This window comes from Phoca vitulina, unplaced genomic scaffold, assembly GCF_004348235.1.
Source record: "Phoca vitulina isolate PV1807 unplaced genomic scaffold, GSC_HSeal_1.0 scaffold8, whole genome shotgun sequence".
NCBI classification, from domain to species: domain Eukaryota; kingdom Metazoa; phylum Chordata; class Mammalia; order Carnivora; family Phocidae; genus Phoca; species Phoca vitulina.
The window spans coordinates 43,193,083-43,212,283 of NW_022589711.1; the positions used below are offsets into that span (position 1 = coordinate 43,193,083).

The 19,201-nt window shown below is 34.5% G+C and overlaps 1 protein-coding gene across 1 annotated transcript in view; it reads left to right on the plus strand.

Annotated features, from left to right (window-relative positions):
* The window catches only part of STXBP5L (syntaxin binding protein 5 like), a 432,652-nt gene that overhangs the window by 262,915 nt on the left and 150,536 nt on the right, over positions 1 to 19,201 (plus strand). The window lies entirely within an intron of this gene.

Genomic DNA, 19,201 nt, shown 5'->3' on the forward strand with positions numbered 1-19,201 from the left:
CTAAGTGGAGAGCATCAGTTTCTGACATTGAGCAAAAGCTGAATAGGGAACTTTTAACCCTGCTGGTTGGTAATGAAACCCATCACCTATAGTTTTAGAGGAGATCATGTGGGGAACCATAATTCCAAACACCACCCAGCAGTAATGAGGAGCCACACATTTCCCTCTTCTTGGGTCACTGCAAGTCCAGTGAGGAAGGAAAGAAGAAAGATAACAAGGCTGAAAAATTACATAAAAAATAATAGCTGAAAACTTCCTAAATTTGGCAATAGACATGTCTAATCCTATAGATTCCAGAAGCTGAATGAACGAGTAATCTACAAGACACATCATAGTCAAACTTCTGAACACTAAACACCAAGTAAAAAATCATGAAAGCAACAAGACAAATGATGCAGTACAAATAGTGCAAAACCAATTGGATGACAGTGGATTTCTCATCAGAAACCATGGATGCCAGAAGAAAATCTGATCTGTTTCAAATGCTGAAATAAAACAACTGGCAATCCAGAATCCTATACCTAACAAAAATATCCTAGAGGAAATATGTAAGTCAATTACAAATGAGAGAGGATAAAGTGAGGTAAAGGGAGCAAGGTTTTTATAGTTACCTCAAAATAGTAGTAATGATGACACAAGAAGCCTGTGACAAGTAAAGCAACCATTAAAAAATATACAAAAAGATACACTAAAAAACATTATTGACACATGATAGGGAAGTATTAAATAATTGAAGAAATCCATAAAAATGCAGGGGAAAAGAGTGTGTGTGGGAGGACAGAAGCCCTAACAATATCAATGATTCCATTAAATATAAATCGGAGGGGGAGACAAACCATGAGAGACTATGGACTCTGAGAAACAAACAGGGTTCTAGAGGGGAGGGGGGTGGGAAGGTGGGTTAGCCTGGTGATAGGTATTAAAGAGGTCATGTATGGAATGGAGCACTGGGTGTTATGTGCAAACAATGAATCATGGAACACTACATCAAAAATTAATGATGTAATGTATGGTGATTAACATAATAAAATAAAAAATATATAAACAGTCTAAATACACCACTTCAAATGCACAAATTGGCAGAGTGGATTAAAAACATGACCTAACTATATGCTATTTCAATATACTTACTTCAAACATAACAGTATAGTTAGATTAGGAGAAAAACAATGGGAAAATACTCCATAAAATAATCAATGGAGAGTGACATCAGCAAGATGTCAGAATAGGTAGCCCATATGTAACAACAGGATATGTTCCAAAAAACCTTCATGAAAACCCCAGAAATTATTTAGGAAATCATAGTATCCCAGGCAAGCTGAAAGTCCAGAATAGCCACAGCCATCTCATTTCATTTCAATTGTGTCATCTCTTCCCCCAAATTGTCACAGCTCATATTCAGGTGGAAAGCCCAACTTGCATCTTCTTTCATGAGAGGGAAATAGAAAAGCAGAATGTACATTCAGTGTTCCTCCTTTTCAGGGGGATCCCCAAGAGACTGACTCAGGTAAGACAGAATCTAAAGTACTGAAGGAAACATGGACACCTGAGGGCAGAGAACAAAAGAGCTCAGTGGTTTGTTGAAGCACCAAAAACTTGCAGTGCTGCCGGCAGACAGTAGAGGGAGCAGAAGACAAGCCACTGATAAACCAGAAACCTCTCTAATTAGGAAATTATACACACAAGCCCAAAAAAGACACATCCTCATTAAAGGTTTGAGAAGCCCCCATGATCTCTACCTGGACTGATTGGTGAAGGTCTTCCCCTATACAAAGCCAGTTCATAAGAGAAGGCTGTAATGCTAAATTCAAAACAAGATATAACAAGAAACACAAAGAAATAGTGAAATATGGCCCAATTGAGGAATAAAAAGCACCTTCAAAAACTGACCCTAAAGAAATGGATATCTGTGAATTATTTGACAGTTCAGAACAATTGTCTTAAAGAAGCTCAATGCACTATAAGAGTACACAGACAACTAAATAAAATCAGGAAAATGATGAATGAATGAAATCAGAATATCAATAAAGAGCACCTACAAAAAAGAACCAAAAAGATATTTTGGAGGAAAATGCTGAATTGAAAAATTTTATTAGAAGGAGGGATCAACAGAAGACAATCAGTAGAAAGAATCAGCAAACTTGAAGATAGGTAATATGAAAATTATCAAGCCAGAAGAACAAAAAGAATGCCTAAAGGATTTATAGAATACCATTAAGCAGACCAATATAAGCATTATGGAAGTCTCAGAAAGAGAAGAGAGAGAAAATAGGGCTGAAAACTTCCCAAATTTGAGTAAGTAAATGAACATATACATTCAAGAACCTCCAAATATTCCAATGAAGGTGAACCCAAAGAGACCCATATTGAGATATATCATAATCAAATGGCCAAACACAAAGAAATAATCTTGACAGCAGCAACAGAAAAGCTACTCATCATGTATATGGAAACTCCCATAGATTATCAGTGGATTTCTCAGCAGAAACATTTTGTGATAGAAGAGTGTGGGTTGATATATTCAAAGTGCAAGAAGAAGAAGAAGAAAAAAAAGCAGCCTTGAATACTAGATCTGGAAAACTACTTCAAGAATGATGGAGAAATAAAGACCTTCCAAGATAAAAAATGAGAATGTTTATCACCAATACACCTGCCTTACTAGAACTGCTAAAGGGAGTCCTTCAAGTCAAAATGAATGAAAACTAGACAGCAAAATAAAGCATAAGAAAATATATAGACAAAACCAAAATCCTGTAACACAGTATATAATGGTATATATAGTGGTAGTATATAAATAACTTTATATACTTTATATATACCACTTTATATAGTGGTAGTATATAAATAACTTTAAATTCAGGTTTAGAATTTAGAAGATAAAGGATTTTTTAAAAACTATATAAAACTGCATCAGTAAGAGAAAGGATTAAAACCGTATCATTTAAATAGATGCAGAAAAAGCATTTGACAAAGTACAACATCTATTAATGATAAAAACCCTCTGCAAAGTAGGTCTAGAGGGAACAAACCTCAACATAATAAAGGCCTTATATGAAAACTCATTCCTGACATCATACTCAATGGTGAAAAACTGAGAGCTTTTCCCCTAAGATCAGGAACAAAACAAGGATGTCCACTCTAACCACTTTTATTAAGTATAGTACTGGAAGTCCTAGCCACAGAAATTAGACAACATCAAGAAATAAAAGGCATCCAAATTGGTAAGGAAGGAGTAAAACTCACTATTAACAGATGCCATGATACTATAGAGAGAAAACCCAAAAGACTCCACCCAGAAACTACTAGAACTAATAAACGAATTCAGCAAAGTCAGGATACAGTATCAATGTACAGAAATCTGTTGCATTCCTATACACTAATGACGAAACAGCAGGAAGTGAAATTAAGAAAACAATCCCATATATAATTGCATCAAAAACAACAAAATATCTAGGAATAAACTTAGCCAAAGAGGTGAAAGACCTATATTCTGAAAAGTTTAAAACACTGATGAAATAAATTCAAGATGACACATAGAAATGGAAGGACATTCTCTGCTCATGGATTGGAAGAGCAAATATTGTTAAAACGCCTATACTACCCAAAGCATTTTCAGATTTAATGCAATCCCTATCGAAATACCAACATCATTTTTCACAGAGTTAGAACAAACAATCCTAAAATTTGTATAGAACGAAAAAGACTTTGAATATCCAAAGCAATCTTGAAAAAGAAAAACAAATGGAAGTATCACAATTCCAGATTTCAAGTCACATTACAAAGTGATAGTAATTAAAACAGTATGATACTGGCATAAAAACAGACATATAGATCAATGGAATAGAACAACAACAACAAAAGAAATAAACCCACAACTATTTGGTCAATTAATCTTCAACAAAGGGAAAAAGACAGTCTCTTCAACAAATGCTATTGGGAAAACTAGACATCCACATGCAAAAGAATGAAACTTGACCACTTTTTTCACCATTCACAAAAATAAACTCAAAATAGATTAAATACCTACATGTGAGACCGGAAACCATAAAAATCCTTGAAGAGAGCACAGGCAGTAATCTCTCTGATATCAGCCATAGCAAATTTTTCTAGATATGTCTCCTGAGACAAGGGAAACAAAATAAAAAATAAACTATTGGGATTATATCAACATAAAAAGCTTCTGCACAGTGAAGGAAACAATCAATAAAACAAAAAAGGCAACTTATAGAATGGGAGAAGATATTTGCAAGTGACATATCTGATAAAAGGTTAAGATCCAAAATATATAAAAAATCAGACAACTCAATACCCCCAAAACAATCCAATTGAAAAATGGGCTGAAGACATGAACGGACATTTCTTCAAAGAAGACATGCAGGTGGTGAACATCACCCATCATCAGGGAAATACAAATCAAAACTATAAAGAGAAATCACCTCACACCTGTCAGAATGGCCAAAATCAACAACACAAGAAAAAAAAAGTGTTGCTGAGGATGTGGAGAAAAAGGAACCCTCATGCATTACTGATGGGAAGGCTAACTGGTGAAGCCACTCTGGAAAACAGTATGGAGGTTACTCAAAAATATTAATTATAGAACTACCCTATTATCCAGTAATTGCACTACTGGGTATTTACCCCCCAAAAACAAAAACATTAATTGAAGGGATACATGCACCTGTATGTTTTCTACAGCATTATTTACAATAGCCAAACTATGGAAGCAACTGAAGTGTTCATTGATAGATGAATGAATAGAGAAGATGTAGTATATATATATACAAGGGAATATTACTCAGCCATAAGTGATAATGAAATCTTGCCATTTGCAACAACAGGGATAGAGTTAGAGAGTATAATGCTAAGTGAAATAAGAGAAGGACAAATACCATATGAGTTCATTCATATGTGGAATTTAAGAAAAAAAAAACTAGCAAAGAAAAAAAAGAGAGACAAACCAAGAAACAGACTCTTTTTTTTTTTTTAAGATTTTATTTATTTTTATTTGACACAGAGACAGAGATAGAGAGAGAGCATAAGCAGGGGGAGCAGCAGACAGAGGCAGAGGGAGAAGCAGGCTTCCTGCTGAGCAAGGAGCCAGATGCGGGACTCAATCCCAGGACCCCAGGATCATGACCTGAGCCGAAGGCAGCCGCTTAACCGACTGAGCCACCCAGGTGCCCCCCAAGAAACAGATTCTTAACTACAGAGAATAAACTGATCATTACCAGAGGGATGGGGGGGATGGGTGATATAGGGTATAGGGATTAAAGAGTACATTATGATGAAAAATATAAAATATATAAAACTATATAAGCTATAAAAAACTATATAAACTAAACTATATAAACTATAAACTATATATGATGAAAAATAAACTATATAAACTATATAAAATAAACTATCTTAACATTTATAAAATATAAAAAGATGTAATTTGTGACATTGGTAACAGTGAAGGGGGAGCTGTAAAGGACTAGTTTTTTAATGCAAATGAAGTTAACTTGGTATCACTTTAAAATAGATGCTTATAACTATAAAATCTCTTATATAATACACACGGTAATCACAAAGAAAATGCCTACAGAATATGCACAAAAGAAAATGAGAACAGAATCAAAACATGTCACTATAAAAAGTCAATGAAACACAAAGGAAGGCAGGAAGAGAGAAAATGTGGGACAAAATAAATACAAGATAGAAAGAAAATAATTTTTAAATGGCAATAGTAAATACTTCCTTGTCAGTAATTTCTTTAAATATAAATGGATTAATTCCCAAATCAAGTGGTTGCATGTATTAAAAACAAAAAGGATCCAACTATATGCTGTCTACAAAAATTCACTTCAGGTATAAGGACAAAAATAGGCTGAAAGTGAAAGGATGAACAAATATATTCTGTGCAAATGCTATCCAAAAGAGAGCAGGAATGACCATACTTATGTGGGAAAAAATATACTTTAATCAAAATTGTCATAAAAGACAAAGAAGTACATTATATAATGATAAAATGACCAATTCACCAGAAAGAAATAAAAATCATAAATATATATGTACCTAGCACCAGAGCACCCAAATATATCAAGCAAACATTGACAGAAGTAAAGGGAGAAAGAGGTAATAACACAAAAATAGTAGGAGATTCCAACACCCCACTTTTTTTTTAATTCAATTAGCCAACATATAGTACATCTCCAGTTTTTGATGTAGTGTTCAATGATTCATCATCTGCATACAATACCCAGTGCTCATCACATCAAGTGCCCTCCCTAATACCCATCACCCAGTTACCCCATCTCCCCACCTACCTTCCTTTCTGCAACCCTCAGTTTGTTTGCCAGAGTCAAGTCTCGTGGTTTGGCTCCCTCTCTGATTTCTCCCCCTTCAGTTTTCCCTCCCTTCTCCTATGGTCCTCCATGCTATTCCTTATGTTCCACATATGAGTGAAACCATATGATAATTGTCTTTCTCTGAGTGACTTATTTCACTTAGCATAATCCCCTCCAGTTCCATCCATGTCAATGCAAATGGTGAGTATTCATCCTTTCTGATAGCTGAGTAATATTCCATTGTATATATGTACCACATCTTTTTTATCCAGTCATCTGTTGAAGGGCATCTTGGCTCCTTCCACAGTTTGGCTATTGTGGACATTGTTGCTGTGAACACTGGGGTGCAGGTGCCCCTTCTTTTCACTACATCTGTATCTTCGGAGTAAATACCCAATAGTGCAATTGCTGGGTCATAGGGTAGCTCTATTTTTAACTTATGAGGAACCTCCATACTGTTTTCCAGAGTGGCTGTACCAGCTTGCATTCCCACCAACAATCAACACCCCACTTTCAATAATTAATAGATCTCCCACACAGAAGAACAATAAGGAAACAGAGGACCCAAACAACACTATAGACCAATTGGACCTGGGAGACATGTACAGAATGGTCCATTCGACAACAGCAGGATATACATTATTCTCAATTACACATGAAACATTCTCCAATATAGATCACATGTTAGGTAACAAAATAAGTTTTAACAAATTACTAAGATTGAAATTATAACAACTTTTACAACCACAATGAAATAAAACTAGAAGTCAATAGCAAAAGGAAGACTGGAAAATCCACAAATATGTGGAAACTAAGCAACACTCTCATCCACAAATATGTGGAAACTAAGCAACACTAAGAACTTATAACAGAATCCAGAAAATTTGCAGGGTACAAAGTCAAAACACAAAAATCAACAGATCAACAAAGATATCACAAGGACATTGGAAAATATCTTGAGACATGAAAATAAAAATACAATATATAGGGACGTCTGGGTGGCTCAGTCGGTTAAGCGTCTGCCTTCGGCTTGGGTCATGATCCCAGGGTCCTGGGATCGAGTCCCGCATCGGGCTCCCTGCTCCACGGGGAGCCTGCTTCTCCTTCTGCCTCTGTCTCTCTCTCTGTCTCTCATGAATAAATAAATAAAATCTTTAAAAAAAAAAATACAATATACCAAAACATGGGATTCAGCAAAAGCACTGCTAAGAAGTTTATAAATAAACATCTAAGAAATTTATAGTAGAAAATGTTGATGTTAAAAAAAGATCTGAAATCAACAATCTAACTGTACACCTCAAGAGATCAGAAAAAGAAAAAAACCAAACTTGAAATTGGTAGAAAGAAGAAAATAATAAAGGTTACAGCAGAACTAAAATTGAAATCATGAATAGGAAAACAGAAAAAATATTGAAAACTAAGTTATTTTTTAAAAGATCGCACTAAATTGACAAAGTTGTAGATAGACTAATAAAAAAGGTAAAAGACTCAACAAATACCAGAAATGAAAGAGGAGACATTGCAATTGATGCTGCTGAAATTGAAAGGTTCATAAGAGACTACTCTGAACAATTATATGCCAACAAACTGGGTAACCTAGAAGAAATGGGTAAATTTCTGGAAACATACAACTTATGAAGACTGAATCATTAAGAAATTAAAAGATCTGAACAGGTATTAACTAGGAAGGAGACTAAATAAGTAGTAATAATTTTTAAAAAAGCAACAACAAAGAAATGTTTAGGACTAGATGTCTTCTCTAAACAATTGTACCTAACATTTAAAGAAGAATTAACACCAGTCCTTCTCAAACTCTTTGGAAAAACTGAAGAGGAGGGAACACTTCCAAACTCATTTATGAGGCCAGCATTATCCTGATATGAAAATCAAACAAAGATACTACCAGAAAAGAAAACTACAGATCAATATCCCAAAGGAATATCAATGCAAAACTCCTCAACAAAATACTAGGAAATTGAATACAACTGCACATTTAAGGATTATACATCATGAACAAGTGGAACTTATTCCCAGGATGCAAGGATAGTTCAACATATAAAAATCATTGTGATAAACCACATTAACAGAATGAAGGACAAAAAGCACACAATCATACCAGATAATGCTGATAATGTATTTGACAAAATCCAACACCCTTTTATGATAAAAACATTCAACAAACTAGTAATAAAAGGAAATTGCCCCACCATAATAAAGGTCATATGTGAAAAAGTATATAGCTAACATCATACTCAATGATGGAAAATCTGAAACTTGTCCCTCCAAGATCAAGAACAGGGGAAGGATGCCCATTCACAACTTCTATTCAACAGAATACTGGAAAATCTATCCAGAGCAAAACACAAGAAAAATAAAGAGCACCCAAGAAAAGAAGATTTAAAATTATCTCTATTTGTAGAAGACACGATCTTGTATGCAGAATTCACACATTCACACACACATACACAAACTGTTAGAACTTAGAATCCAGAAAATTTGCAGGGTACAGTCAAAACACAAAATCAGTTACATTTCTGTTCACTGACCATAAATAATATGACAGGAAATTAAGAAAACAATTCCATTTACAACAGAATAAAAAAGAATTTAAGATTTAGGAATTAAACTTAACCAAATAAACAAAACTGTTAATAACGAAAACCACAAAACATTGAAGAAAGACATTAGAGACACAAATTAATGGATAGATACCTCATGTTCATAGACTGGAAGCCTTAATATTATTAAAATGTTCATACTACCCACAGTGATCTACAGATTCAGATTAAATCATTATCAAAATCCCTATGGTGTATTTTGCAGAAATAGAAAAAAAATCCTAAAATTAACATGGAATCTCAGAGAACTGCAATATCCACAACAATCGTGAGAAAGACAAAGCTAGAGTCTTCACACTTCCTGGTTTCAAGACATGATAATTAAAACATAATACAAAGTAATCCAAACAGAATTATATTGGCATAAAAACAGACATATAAACCATTGGAACAGAATTCATAAATATACTGTCATCTATATGGTCAGGTCTTTGATAAAGTTACCAAGGCTATCCAGTGGGGAAAGGATAGTGTCTCCAACAATTGATGTTAGGAAAATAGGATTTGCTCATGTAAAAGAATGAAGCTGGATTTACCTTACACCATATACAAAAATCAACTGAAAATGGAAAATCCTAAATGTAAAACCTGAAACTATAATAAACTCCTGAAAGAAAACATAGGGGAAATTTTCATGACATTGGATTTGGCAATTATTTCTTGAATGTGACACCAAAAACACAGGTAACAAAAGCAAAAATAGACAAATGAGACTACCTCAAACTTAAAAACTTCTGTGAAGCAAGGAAACAATCAACAGAGGAGAAAGGCAACCTATGGAATGGGAAAAGTTATTTGCAAAGCATATATCTGATAAGGCTTTAATATTCAGAATATAAAGAACCCTATAGCTCAAGAGGAAAAAAATCCAGTTAAAGATGGGCAAGAGACTTAAATAGGTATGTCTCCAAAGAAGATTTACAAATGGCTAACAAGCATATGAAAAGATGTTCAAAATCACTACTCATTAGAGAAATGCAAATGAAAACCACAATATCACTTTATACCTGTTAAGATGATGGCACTATAAAATAACAACAAAACCAGAAAATAAAAAGTGTTAACAAAGATGAGGAGAAATTGGAAACTCTGTGCACTGGTGGATGGAATGTAAAATGGTACAGTTGTTATCAAAAACAGTATTGTGTATCCTCAATAATGAAAAGTAGAGTTACCTTGTGGTCCAGCAACCCCACTTCTAGCTAGATAGTCAAAAGAATTGAAAACAGAATATCAAAGAGATATGCTCATTGCATCATTATTCACAGTAGCATGGAGGTGGAAGCAACCTAAATAACCATCAAAAGATAAATAGGTTTTAAAAAGTATTACATACAGTGATGCCTGGGTGGCTCAGTCGGTTAAGCTGCTGCCTTTGGCTCAGGTCATGATCCCAGGGTCCTGGGATCGAGCCCCGCATTGGGCTCCTTGCTCAGCAGGGAGCCTGCTTCTCCCGCTCTCCCCCTGTTTGTGCTGTCAAATAAATAAAATCTTTAAAAAAAATTATTAAAAAAAGTATTACATACAATAGGATATTATTCAATTCAGCCTTTTAAAAAAGAAAGAAATCTTGTCATATGTTACAACATGGATGAACCTTAAGGAAATTATGCTCAGTTAAACAAGCCAATCTCAAAAGGACAAATACTGCATGATTGCCAGCTGAACAGCATGAATTAAACAAAACTAAACTAAAGGGAATGCTTTAGATGAAAGGAAAACAATCCCAGATCATTAAAATGCAGAAATAAAATAAGAACATTGGAAAATTACAGGGATAAATTTAAATAAATATTGACTTTTTAAAAGAACAATAATATTATGTGTTGGTATAAGTATTAAAATGTTTAGTAATTTTTAATAATATTGCAATGTAGAATGAAAATATAATACACAAAAGGTGGGAGAGGAAAATGGAAATAAAATATTTAACATTTTTGTTTTGTCTGGAAATATGTAAATTTACCAAGTTAATTTGGGCTCAACTATTTAAGGATCAATTTTTTAATATTTGTGATAACCACCAGAATAATAGTATAATATTATAATACTCAAAAGCTAATAAAATGATAATTTTAAATGTGATTAATCCTTAAAAGGACAGAAAGAGAGAGACACAGTGGGTTAGGCAAATAGAAAATAATTGTGAGGTTGGTAGATTTAATCCATATATATCATTATTTACACTAAATGTAATTTGACTGAATTCTCCAATTATAAGACAAAGACTGTCAGTTTGAATAAAAAATAAAACCGAATTCTAAGCTGCTTACTAGAGACACATTAAATATATGCATAGCAAAAATGTTAAAGTAAATGTATGGAAAATTATACCATGTAAATAATTTAAAATGCTGGTATAGATAACTTCTATCAGTTTTCCATTGCTGCATAACTAATCACCACAAACTTAGCAACTTGAAACTACATCCTTTTATTAACTCAGAGTACTATAGGTCAGGCATTAGGTACTACATGATTGGGATTTCTACTCAAGGCATCATGAGACTGAAATCAAGAAGTCAGCCAGACTCAGTTGTCATTGGAGACTCTGGAGGAAAAGAAATTTGCTTCCAAACGCATTATTTTTGTTGATGGGGTGTCTTGGCTCTGTCAGTGAAGGGAGATTCTTGATTTCAACTCAGGTCAGGATCTCAGGGTCGTAAGCTCGAGCTCCAGGCTGAGTGTGGAGCCTGATTAAGATTCTCTCTCTCCCTCTGCCCTCCCCACTTGCATGCAGCATGCACTTTTTCTCTCTCTCTAAAATGAAATCAAGAGGTCAGCCAGGTTGGGTTGTCATTAGAGGCTCTGAAGAAAAACAAATTTGCTTCCAAATGCATTCTTTTTATTGAAAGAAACTAGTTCCTTGTCGTTGTAGGATTAACATCACCATTTACTTGCTGGCCATCAGTGGGGCCATCTTAGCTCCCAGAGACTGCATGCATTCCTTGTCATGTGGCTTCCCCATTTTCAAGCCAGGAACAATGCATCTAGTACTTCTTATGTTCAAATCTCAGAATTATTTTTATATTTGACCTCTACATCTCTATTTATAGGGATCATGTGATCAATTTAAGTCCATTCAAAGAGTCTCCCTTCTTAAAGTCTATCATAGGAGTGATATATTCTCTATTACAGTCACAGTCCCAGTGATTATACAGGATTATCCTGGGAGACAGGAATCCTGGGGAACATTTTAGAATTCTGCCTACCACAGTTTACTTTAAAGCAAGAAGTATTACCAAAGGTGAAAAGTACTATTTCAAAATAAAAGGATGAACGCACCACGATTTTGAATTCAGAGCCTCAAGCAAAAATTGATAGAAAGGATAGACAATTTTGCACTAAATGAAAGAAATCATTACAGACCTCTCTCTGTAGCTTATTTAAAAATCATAAAAGAATGCATAATAATTAAGAAGTTTTGAACAGAATAAATCTAACTTAACTGATATATTTAGAACATTATACTCTACAACTCAAGAATGTACATTTTTTTTTTCCCAAATGCACATGGGATACAGACCAAGATTGATCATATGCAGGGCCATAATACAAACACCAATAAATGTCAAAAAATTGTAATTATTATATAGGATGTTCTCTGACCACAGAGGAATTAAACTAAAAATCAATGACAAAAATATATAAAGGAAGTAATCTTTCAAAATCAAGCAATTTACCTTCAACTAACTTAGTTGTTAATGAAGAAATCACAGAATTTTTTTAAATATCTCAAACAGGAAGATAGTGAAAATACAACATATCATTATTTATGGATACATCTAAATTTATGTTTAAAGGTAAACTTATACCCATAACTGTATGTTAATAAAAAGAAAGACTACAATTCAATGATCTAATTACCTTGAGTTAAAAATATCAAAATTACCCTCTCCAAAATAAAGAAGAAAATAATAATGTTAAGGAAAAAAATTAATGAACTAGAAAAGAAATGTATAATAGCAAATATCAAAAAAGCTAGAGTTTGTTTATGGAAATAAGTTGGAGAAGTTTGTAAGATTGTCAGGAAAAACAGAAGGAACAAAGTTAACATCAAGAATGAAAAAGAGGGGCACCTGCGTGGCTCAGTCGGTTAAGCGTCTGCCTTTGGGATCAGGTCCCACATCGGGCTCCCTGCTCTGTGGGGGGGTCTGCTTCTCCCTCTGCCCCTTCCAACCCCCCCCCCCCCCCCCCGTGCTCTCTCTCTCTCAAAAGTAAATAAATCTTAAAAAAAAATGAAAAAGAGGGTTCACTACTGTTTACCATCAATTAAAATATAATAGGATAGTTATGATCAACTCTATAGTAGTAAAATTTGAGATAATACTATAAAAAAATACAACTTAACATATCTGGCTCTAGAAGAAACAGAAAATATGAATATCCATATATCTATTAAAAGAATTGAGTTAAAATTAAAAACCTTTCACATAGACAACCCTGGGCCCAGATGTCTTCATTGGGAATTTGTCTAAACACTTAAAAAAGAATACTATCAGGGCACTGAGCTGGCTCACTCAGTGGAATATGCAACTCTTGATCTCGGTCATGAGTTCAAGCCCCACATTGGGCATAGAGCTTACTTAAAAATAAAAAAATAAAGAATACTACAAATCTTTCAGAAAAACCTTTCAGAGAATAGAAAGAGGGAATATTTTTTTCTTGAAAGAGGGAATATTTTATTATTTTATGAGGCCAGTATATTTTTTATACCAAAACCCAACAAGCACATCACAAGAAAGGAGATTTATAGCCAATCTCTTTTATGAATATAGATGCAAGACTACTAAGAAAAATGTTAGCCAATAAAATTTAGTGATATATGAAAGGGGTGATATCTCAGAATCAAGTCAACTTTAGACCAGGAATGCAATCCTGGTTTAACTTTAAAAAAGAAAAAGAAAAAAACCCAATCAATGTAATTTACCACATTAAGTAAATCAGTTGGAAAAATCTCATGATCATATAATTAAATGAGAATATGATTAAATCCATCATCTATTCATGATAAAATCACCTAGCAAGCTAGGAATATAGGGGAAATTCTATAGTCTGAAAGGGATTTCTATTTAAAAAAAAAACAAAACTGAAGCAAAGATTGTACTTATTGGTGAAATGTTAAAGTCTTACTTCTGTTGAGAATAAGACAAGCATGCCTTCCATCACACCTAGTATACAACAATAAACTTGTAGACCTATCTAGTTCAGTAGGGCAAAAAATGGAAATAAAAAATATAAAGATTGAAAAGGAAGATATAAACTTAATACTCAGAGACAGCATGATTATGTATCTGGAAAGTGAAAAATAATGTACAAATATTTTAATTAATTTGAATATGTAGCAAGTCACTGGAAACATCAATATGCAAAATTCAACTGTATTTTATATACTAGCACAATTACAAAATAAAAAATACAAAATTATTCAATTTAAAGTAAGATACAAAAAAAACACATAATCTAGAAGTAATCCTAACAAAAGATATGTAAGACCTCTATAATTAAAATTGTGAAACAAATTTAAGTAGGAAAACACTTTACTATATGGAGAGATATACCATAATAATTAATTTTACTCAGTATTGTAAGGATATCAATTTTTTTCCCAATTTGATCTGAAGATTTAATGTAATCCTGATAAAAGAATATCAGCAGCAATTTTTTTGGAAGGAATTAATGAGCTAATTATAAAATTTGTTTAGAAATATAAAGAGCAATAACAATACAATATGGCAAAAAGAACAAAGTGAGAAATTAACTTAGTAGAGAGATTGAGGAAGATGGCCACAGAGTAGGAGTACCCTAGGCTATGGCTTGTCCCACAAATAGAACTAGATAACTATCAAATCATCCCAAATATCCCAGAAATTGACCTGAAGACTGACAGAACAAACTACAACTAAAGTGAAAGAAGAGGCCACATCAAAGAAGGTAGGAAGTCTTTGCACTTTAAGAAACAGTGCTGCCTGCAGTGGAGGGAAGAGAGTCGTGGTCAAAGAGAAAGGCAAGAGAGGGGAGCACACAGGGGAATGCACAAGGAGAACATCTCTCTATAGCCATTGGCTTAGAAAGCAAGAAGAGCTGAATAAATTTCATGAGTTCTTACAACCAGTGGGGCTTAAAGCCTGGAGTTTTAGAAGTCAGTGGGCTTGGCTAGGATAGAGCCCAGAGGGCACTGTGCTGGTCCTGGAGAGAAGGCAGGAAAACAACTTGGGGGCATATGGCATTGAAACAACAATCTGAAGGGCACCTGGGGCACATAGTGGGGAGATTATTTGCTATTCTCAGAGCATGACCCTGTTAGGTAGACACCTCTCTAGGAACAAAGGAGCTGGCTGGCCACCATTTCCCTCCTCTACCCCTCAACATAGGCACAGAGCCACCTGCAGGAAGCAGCACAGCACAGACACTATCTGCCGAACTTGTTTCTCAGTGGAACTGCGCTTATCAGTCATACTTACTTCAGCTCTAGTGTGGTGGACCCCTCCTCCCGGAAGACCAGCACAAACTCTTGCCCACACCATGTCTCCTGACCAGAGAGTTTTGTGGGGCCTCAGTTCCAAAACAGGTGGTGATCTCATTTCACAAGCAGACCAAATCAAACCTAGTTAAAACTCACCACATTCAGACAAGGGACCAAACACTGCTCACAACAGGCAAGGAGAGCCTCTGCAGATGACTGGCCTGAAGGATAGAGCAGCCAGAACACAACAGCACAGGGCATGCAACACACACTGGAGGCACTCCCTGAAGCACCAGGCCCTGGGCATTACACATCCTCTTCTTCATAAAGCCATTACTTTCAGGAGCAGGAGAGATAACTGGCATTTCTAACACATAGAGGAAAGCAGAGACTTTGACAAAATGAGAAGACGGAGGAATTTATCCCAAATGAAAGAACAAGGTAAGGCCATGTCCAGAGATCTAAGTGAAACAAATATAAGTAACATGCCTGATGGAGAATTTAAAGCAATGATTATAAGGATACTCACTGGTCTAGAGAAAAGAATGGAGGACATCAGTGAGACCTCTACCATAGAGATAAAAGAGTTGAAAAAAAATCAGAGATGAAGAGTGCAATAAATAAGATTAGAAACCTTGATGCAATGAACAGCAGGCTGGAAGAAGCAGAAGAACAAATTAGTGACCTAGAAGACAAATTATAGAAAGCAATGAAGCTGAACAAGAGAGAGAGAGAATTATGCAAAATGGGAATAGATGAAGGAACTCAGTGACTCCATCAAATGTAATAACATTCGTATTATAGGAGTCCCAGAAGAAGAAAAGAGAAAAAAGAAAGCAGAAAATTTATTTGAAGAAATAATAGCTGAAAAGTTCCCTAATCTGGGGAAGGAACAGACATCCAGATCCAAGAGGCACAGAGAGAACTCCCATCATAATCAACAAAAGCAGGCCCACACCAAGACAAATTATAATTAAATTTGTAGAATATAGTGATAAAGAAATCTTAAAAGCAGCAAGACAAAAGAAGTCATTAACTTATAAGGGAAAACCCATAAGGCTAACAGCAGATTTTTCAACAGACACTTGAAAAGCCAGAGGGAGTGATATAATATATTCAAAGTGCTGAATGGGAAAAATCTGCAGCTAAGAATACTCTATCCAGGTTGCCTCGGTGGCTCAGTCATTTGAGCGTCTCCCTCTTGATTTTGGCTCAGGTTATGATCAGGGTCATGAGATCAAGCCCTGTGTTGGGCTTCACTCAGCATGGAGTCTGCTTGTCCCTCTCACTCTGCTACTCCCCCACCCCGCTCAAATAAATAAATAAATAAATAAATAAATAAATAAAATCTTAAAAAAAAAAAAAAAAAAGAGTACACTATCTGGTAAAGCTATCATACAGAAGACAATGAGAGATAAAAAAAATTTCCCAAACAAAAACTAAGGGAGTTCATGACCAATAAAACAGCCCTGCAAGAAATATTAAAGGGGACTCTGAATGAAAAGGAGAGACCAAAAATGACAGTATAAAGGCAGGAAACATAAGAGCAGTAAATAAATATTTCTGTAAAAAAAATTCATCTAGGAACTCACAAAAAATGATGTAAAATATAATAACATATACCTAAAATGTGGGGGGAGGGAGAAAGGAGAAAAGAATGGGTTCAAACTTAAAAGACCATCAACTTAATATAGACTGCTATATGCAGAAGAGTTTATATACAAACCTACTTATAACCATATTTCAAAAATCACTAATAAACATGCAAAGAATAAAATGAGAAAGAAATCCAGATATATCAGAAAACCAGCAAAATATGAAAGATAGAAAGATAAGAAAGAATCAGAGAAAATCTCCAGAAACAACTACAAAATAAGTAATAAAATGGCAATAAATACATATCTATCAATAATTACTTTGGATGTAAATGGAATGAATGCTCCAATTAAAAGACATATGGTGTAAAAATGGATTTAAAAAAAACAAGACCCCATATATATGCTCCTACAAGAGACTCATTTTAGACCTAAAGACACTTGCAGATTGAACGTGGGAGGATGGAGAAACATTTGTCATACAAATGGATGTCAAAAGAAAGCCAGATTAACAATACAATATATCAGACAAACTGGACTTCAAAACAAAGTACTGTAACAAGGGACAAAAAAAGGAAGGACACTACATAATAATAAAGGGAACAATCCAACAAAAATATAGAACAGTTGTAAATATTTATGCACCCAACGTGGGAGCACCTAAGTACATAAAACAATAAGAAACATAAAGGAACTAATCAATAATAATACAATAATAGGGGATTTTAACACCCCACTTATGTCAATGGACAGATAACCCAAACAGAAAATCAATAAGAAAACAATGGCTTTAAATGACACCCTTGACCAGATAGACTTAATAGATATATTCAGAATATTCCTTCCTAAAACAGCAGAACACACATTCTTTTCAAGTGCACATGGAAGATTCTCCAGAATAAATTACATATTAGGCCACAAAACAGGTCTCAACAAACACAAGAAGATTGAAGTCATACCATGCACCTTTTCTGATCACAACTCTATGAAACTAGAAGACATCACAGAAAAAATCTGGAACCACCACAAATACATGGAAATTAAATGACATGCTACTAAATGAATGGATCAACCAGATATAAAAGAAGAAATTAAAAAATACATGGAAATGAATGAAAATGAAAACACAGTGGTCCAAAACTTCTGAGATAAAGCAAAAGCGGTCATAGGAGAGAAGTTTATAGCAATACAGTCCTGCCTCAAGAGTAAAGAAAAATCTCAAGTAAACAACTTAACCTTACACCTAAAGGAGCTAGAAAAAGAATAACAAATGAAGCCTAAGATGTCAGAAGGAAAGAAATAATAATGATTAGAACAGAAATAAATGATGCAGAAACTAAAAAATAATAGAACAGATCAATGAATCCAGGAGCTGGTTCTTTGAAAAAGTTAATAAAATTGGTAAACCTCTAGCTAGAATCATTAAAAAGAGAAAGGACCCAAATAAATAAAATTGCAAATGAGAGAGGAGAAATAAAAACCTATACCACAGAAATACAAATAATTAGAATATTGTGAAAAACTATATGCCAACAAATTAGACAACCTAGAAGAAATGGATAAATTCCTAGATACATATAAACTACCAAAACTGAAATAGGAAGAAATAGAAAACTGGAACAGACCAATAACCAGCAAAGAAATTGAATCAGTAATCAAAACCCCCCCAAAAACAAACATCCAGGACCAGATGGATTCACAGGGGAATTTTACCAGGCACTTAAAGAAGAGTTAATACCTATTCTTCTCAAACTATTGCAAAAAATAGAAGTGGAAGGAAGACTTCAAAATTCATTCTATGAGGCCAGCATTAACCTCATTCCAAAACCAGTAAAGACACCACACACGCACACACACACACAGAGACACACACGAAAGCAACAAAGAACTACAGAGCAATATCTCTGATGTACATAGATACAGAAATCCTCAACAAAATACTAACAAACAGAATCCAACAATACATTTATTTATTTTATTTATTTATTTATTTTAAGATTTTATTTATTTATTTGACAGAGAGAGACACGGTGAGAGAGGGAACACAAGCAGGGGGAGTGGGAGAAGCAGGCTTCCCGCCAAGCAGGGAGCCTGATGTGGGGCTCGATCCCAGGACCCTGGGATCATGACCTGAGCTAAAGGCAGATGCTTAACGACTGAGCCACCCAGGTGCCCCACTAACAATACATTTTA